Source organism: Mytilus edulis, chromosome 1 (assembly GCF_963676685.1).
Source record: "Mytilus edulis chromosome 1, xbMytEdul2.2, whole genome shotgun sequence".
Lineage (NCBI taxonomy): Eukaryota > Metazoa > Mollusca > Bivalvia > Mytilida > Mytilidae > Mytilus > Mytilus edulis.
In genome coordinates, this window is record NC_092344.1 from 81,970,924 (window position 1) to 81,977,632 (window position 6,709).

Genomic DNA, 6,709 nt, shown 5'->3' on the forward strand with positions numbered 1-6,709 from the left:
AGAGCGAGACAACTAGTTGTAACAGGATGGCTCATGTGATTTTGAACAAAATAAATTCTGGAGCACATCATGATGATATCAATATATGATTATAAACCAGCGTCATTCTTTTATTATTTGAAATACCTTATTCTTTTGATAATATAATTTATGTTTGTTTGGTGAAGGAAAAAATGTCAGGCATTTGCCGCAAAAGATTCTTATGTCAAACCAATAATACTGATAGTTCTGCCTGCAAAAAAGAAAAATAAACACGAAGAGCTCAGAAAAAGCAGAATCATAAGTCGAAAAATAAACTGACAACGCCATGGCTAAAACAATATGGAAAGACACAAACAGAAAAAAAAATTAAAATCACAAAATACTGCCGGGGATTATTCAAAACGGAAAGTCCCTAGTCAAATGGCAAAATCAAATGATAAAACACATCAACCGAATGGACAAACAATAGTGCAAAATAAAACAAACAAAAAAACAAAACAAACACAGAAAACTTAAGACTAAGCAACACAAACAAGCACAAGTATTTTGAAGTTCAATATTGTAGTTGACAAGTTAATGGAAAAGTCGTAACACAAACAATATCAACTCTGAACAGGAACAGATGATACATATTGTCTCCTCTGACGGACTTTAATATGCTTATATTTATGGTTTTATTGGTATGTTTCTAATTCGGTTTATGAACACGTACACAAACAAAAATCTATTATGATAGATTATTTGTAGAAACGGCGATCGGTAATTCATTGTTGAATTGACACAAAAAAGATCTACATATGTAATATAAAAATTAAAGACATTCACTCAGTCAATACTTAAAATATGAACCTGTTAGATTACATTGAACCTTGGACTTTGAATTTTAAAAATGAGAAAATAGGGGGGCCAAAAAACGGGCCTTATCGTACCTTGTCCTTTTCTTCGCTCACTCGCCAAAATAGTTCACATTGTGGCTCTCGGCTGATATTTTACGAAATCAATGTGTAGAAAACCCGATAATCTATACGTATAAGACCAATATCTGAATTCTAAGTATAGCTTGCATGTTTATAAGGTTAAAGTTGTCACAATATGAAGACCTTAAGCTTTTATAAATAATCTATATATAACGATAAAGAAAAAATACATTGAATGATAAGACCATTTCGCCTGCTTTGACCATGCCCCTAAAAAAGTAACTCCAAACAAACAAACAAACACTTTGTTTGACTAGAATCGATACAACAGAAAAGACGTTTGGTCATCTGAAATGCATAATAGAAGGAACCATCTCGGTGAAAAAATATTTCACATGCTAGTCATGCGAGGCTCTTCATTAAGGAAAATGTCGAGCGTGTACACTTACAAAATATTACTAAATCATAATCTATTTTTTCCCAATCTATTTTATTATCAGCAAATTAATTTACTTATTTCAACTTTGCTGATAAGAGAACCGTAATATCTATAAATGTGAAAAACGATGATAAAAAAACTTGAACTAGTAACCCGGGCAATGCATGAGATGATGGTTAACTGGATAATCATCAAGGAGTTTCTGGCAATTGGCAAATAACTGCAAGCACATCAAGGTCGCTGTTCTGTCTTTTTGTCTTTTAAAAAAAAACTTGATGTCTTGTGCCTGTCTCAATAAACCTTTGCAATTAATTTGAACTAACTTTTTGTTTTTATATTACGCTGGTTTTCCAATGTCCTTGGTTACAGTGTTTGAGCTCTTGAAAACTGAAATATTACCATTTACAGCATGTGTTGCTCATTCAAATCAGGAGCCAGCTAAGTCAATGTCCTGAATTGATTTCCTATAGGCTGTAATAGTAATGTGTTTTTCCTGTAGCTCATTCTATATCGTAAACTTGGATATGTATGATGACTCGTTTTGAAGCTGAGACATTTTCCAGTATGTGGTTAAATTTTTGGGCTACGAAGTGCGATTTCCCCCTCCGTTAATTAGCATACTCCGAAAATCCTTTCTTGATGCGGCTCCTCGTGGTTAAAACACCCCTTTTTAACAAAATAAGTTCTTTGAAATTTTTTAAATACTTTTAACACATACAATAGCTCCATAGTTTTTACATTTTTTCTATGTTCCTCTACTTTCCAAATCAATACAAGAGGTTAAGCTCAGTAACTTTTTATACATAGGAACATGTCTTATGTGACTACACAGATTGTTTTTGTTAACACAACAACTTTTGAGTTCCTCAATTTGAGGCGCATTTGGGATATTGACTGTCAATTAGTATTGTTAAAAAAACTATTGACACTTACGAAGGCAATTTGATAAACTGAAAAATTTGTCAACACGATTTTATAACATCATCTTCGTATAGTACCAACACATAAGTATTGTTGTGCAAATCTTTAGATTTAATTATGTTTTCCTTATCTGCACAGAATCGCCTGTTCAAGTCGATCCAGGACATATTTTGTCCTTTATTATAGCCCAACCATGTTATATCTGTAAATGTTTAAGCATTTTTTTCCCGGGATTTGAACACAAGCTACTGAGATATCGTGACACCAAATTGTCTTGAATTATGCCAGACGCAATTGACCACTCGACCACCTTGGCTTGACAAAAAACAAGCTTTCAGTTGCAGGATGTCACCTTTCCTTGTCAGTTTTTAGCTTTCAGTTATCTTTCGTCCCTCTTTTATCTAGAGTCGTAACACATTCCATGATATATAAGGCATGAGGATTGAATATAACAGATCACTTGAATTATCTATTGTAGAGAATCTTACAAATTAGTGTAGATGGCAATCTCTGAAATATTTATTATTACAAGTATGTTTAAACCATTGACAACCCTACGACATATTTTATCCATCTGATCACCATTGATGATGATACAAGGCTGAAAATACATTCTGTATATATAATTCGTCTAAATAACAGGCCATCAATGTCAGATCTGTAAATTTGTATTAGCAAATAATTGTTTTTCCCCGCCGGGATTCGAACTCATGCTACTGAGATATCTTGGCACCAAATCATCTTCCACTGTGCAGTAGACCACTCGACCACCAAGGCTCGACAAAAATCAAACTTTCGGTGATCGTGTGTTACCTTTCCTTGTCAATTTTTATCTAGCGTTGTAGCACAGTACATAATAAATAATTATGAAGATGGAATATTACAGATCAGCTGAATTATCTATCGTATATATATATATGAAAGAAAAGAAATATTGTCAATTCTTATTTAGTTCACAGAAGTTTCCAAAGAACTATTTTATAAACGCACTGAGTTGTGAAAATATTATTGACACTATTGAATCAAACACAAAACGGCATTCTCTTAATTATCCGAACCAGTACTGACTGGTACTGAATCTCCCGCAGTGGCCAGGAACAGAAACTGAATAAATAAAGAACAACTTACACCCTTTCAAATGATAGATATATCCATATACACCATGTAGAACGCCACATGTGGGGTGTCGGCTATGTTTGACATGGGGTGGCAATTTTGAAGCGACGAAAAAGTAAGAAGGTAAGTTCAAGCATCAAAATTTCTTATTTCTAGAACTCTCAGTACCATATAATGTATTGCACGGAAGGAACAGCAACATAATCTATTTCCTGAAAGCAGAAGCAGTCGTTTTCAGTGCTCAGTTTTCTCAAACATCTCGCCCTAGTTTTCCGTGTTGCAAATTTTGAGGCTTTATATGCAAATTTCGGTATAAAAAACTACTTTACACAGCCATCCCCCGTATCATTTATATAGATTTGTATTCCTCTCATTGACTTATACTAGATACTTGTTTCTTATTTAAAATTAATTGGTTTTAAAACTGTTATTCATCAAAATATAAAGTGTCGCTCGGGGTGTCAGATTTTGCGTCGTAAGGGGTAGAGGCTTGTCATAAAAAAAAATACATATTTGCTTGTAAATTAGTCTTCATATGATACATTTTATTTCAAACACATCTACTTTACCATGCCAAAACAAGGGTTTTTCATTTTGCCTGTTTTTGGTCTTATAAAACATGTGCTTTTGATTTCATAGTTAAAAAAATGGCTTAAAATATTTAGTTTTCATGCTGGTAAACGATTTCTTTTCCTTTTCAGTCACTATCATGGTAAAAAAAGTCAATGCTATGGCTCAATAAACCAACACATCACAAAATAGTCCTCAATATAAGATATGCCTGAAGCCTCCACCAGTCAAAATGCATCATAGTTCATCACCAGGTTCATCTAAAAAGCACTCGTGCACGCCGCAAAAATCCATTACTCCAACACTCTATCCAATGAAACACTCACCGGCATCTTTTTCAGCGAATGACAACACAACTTCAAGTAATCTTGAAGAAAACATGTCATCTTCAAAAATACCAGTCACTTCAGGTGTGCCACAGGGTACAGTGCTAGGACCCATACTCTTCCTTATTTACATTAAGGTTCATGTGGACCCTATGGCTAAAATGGCCGTATTTTCACCTCAAAATTTACTCTGAGTACAGACAAACCTGCGCATCTGTAAACAATTTCAGGTATAGCATGCCCTAGATAAATAAATTTCAAATATGTTTTATGTTTTAGAAAAATAAAAACTTACCAGGATTTTGCCGTGCACTTTTTTTCATTCCTCCAGAAGGTGACAAAATAAACTAAGTTGGGAAACAGGTTTGAGAACTTCCCCACAGTTAATAATTGAAGTGAGCTGTATTGCTTTACATGGACATGAGATGGACAATAGATACCTGACAATAATTGGTTATTTAAACTGTGTACCTGAGTTGACCATATCAAGGTAAACTCAACTGTTTGTTAATTTTATCATCTTCTGCAGGGATGAAAAAAAGTGTACGGCAAAATCCAGTTAAGTTAAGAATTTTCTAAATCATACAATGCATTTGAATTCTATTTATCTAGGGCATGCTATGCCTTAAAACTTTTCCAGATGCACAGGTTTGTCTGTACTCAGAGTAAATTTTGAGGTGAAAATACGGCCATTTTAGCCATAGGGTCCACATGAACCTTAATGACCTTCCGGAATACATCAAACATAGCAAAATCAGACTCTTCGCAGACGACAGTATAATTTACAGACAAATTAAATCTCAAAACGACTGCCTCAAGCTTCAGGAAGATGTAGAAGCCGCCATACAATGGGAGCAAGACTGGCTCATGTCTTTTCACCCAGACAAATGCAACATAATGAGCATAACAACAAAGAGAACTCCCATCTACTTCTACTACAACATGTATGGGCACATATTAGAATCAGTAAAACATGCTAAGTACTTAGGTATCACAATTTCTTCAGATTTAAAATGGAACACCCACATTCAACAAACAGCCGCCAAAGCAAACAAATCTTTATGTTTTATCAGAAGAAATCTCAAAGTCCAGTCACAAAATATTAAAGAAAGAGCATACCAAACCATCATAAGACCCAAATTAGAATACTGCTGTACTGTATGGGACCCCTATACAAGCGAAAACATACGATCATTAGAAAAAGTACAGAGACGAGCAGCAAGATATGCATGTAACAGACATCACAACACCAGCAGTGTGTCTGAGATGCTAGACACCATGAAATGGCAAACATTACAAGAACGCCGGCTAAGAACAAGGCTAATAATGTTTCACAAAATTACAAACGAAAATATTGCCATTCCTTCACAAAATTTATTACAGAAGAGTCAGTCCGTCACAAGATCTACCAACAAAGATGCTTACAGACAAATCCAATGTAACAAGGACAGCTACAAATTTTCTTTCTTTTGTCAAACAATTAAAGACTGGAACAAATTATCCTCAGTCATAACAAAAAACACTACCACAGAAACCTTCAAGGATGCACTCACGCACGATGTGCTCCTTGATACACATCCACACCTGAAGTAATCAGGCAATCATGTTTTTATCTTAAATTAAAAATAAAAAATAAAAAATATAATATTTAAAAAATCTAAATAAAAACGAAAAATCTAAAAACAAAGAAACATTGTAAAAAATTAATAATATGGTGTCTTCCTCCTATTCCCACTTTTTAAAAATACTATTCCTTCTATTCCCACTTGCAAATAACAATAGATGTTTTGATAAATAATTTGTTTTTATAACAATCAGGGTTAATTAGAAATTCACCTAAGATTTACCTGTACTTTTTTTTTAAAGCATAACATATTTGGTACACTGTTTAGGTATAATACCTTGTTTATTTGTAATATGTTTCTTTTTTCATCAAATAAATACTTAAAAATAGAGAAAAATTATAATAAATAGATTGGAGTCAGATTTATTTTAAAATTTTTGAATTTGTAACTTTAAAAGATTGTCTGCTTTACTAATAAATCATGATATAAATAATATTATAAACAAGTATAATCTTATATATATATAAATCTTTATTTCAAAAACCAAATAACAGAAAGGTATAGAGATAATTTTTACATATTTCAATACAATTACATAAATATATAATGTACGAAAGTAGACAGAGGCATTCACAATTGTTCACCCAGAAAAGTTCAATTTGTTATTGATCTCCTTTATAAGTTTACAAAGTTCGTTCAGTTCTGTACATTTTGGGGATTTCATTAAGCCAGAAAACTTCAATGTGTTTGTTCTATTTCTATTGTAAAATGCAATACATTGTTTTCTACAATTATCGAAAGCTGAACAATTAAAAATGTAATGGTATTCATCACCAATGGCATCTGAATATTAACACAATACACATTTTCTGT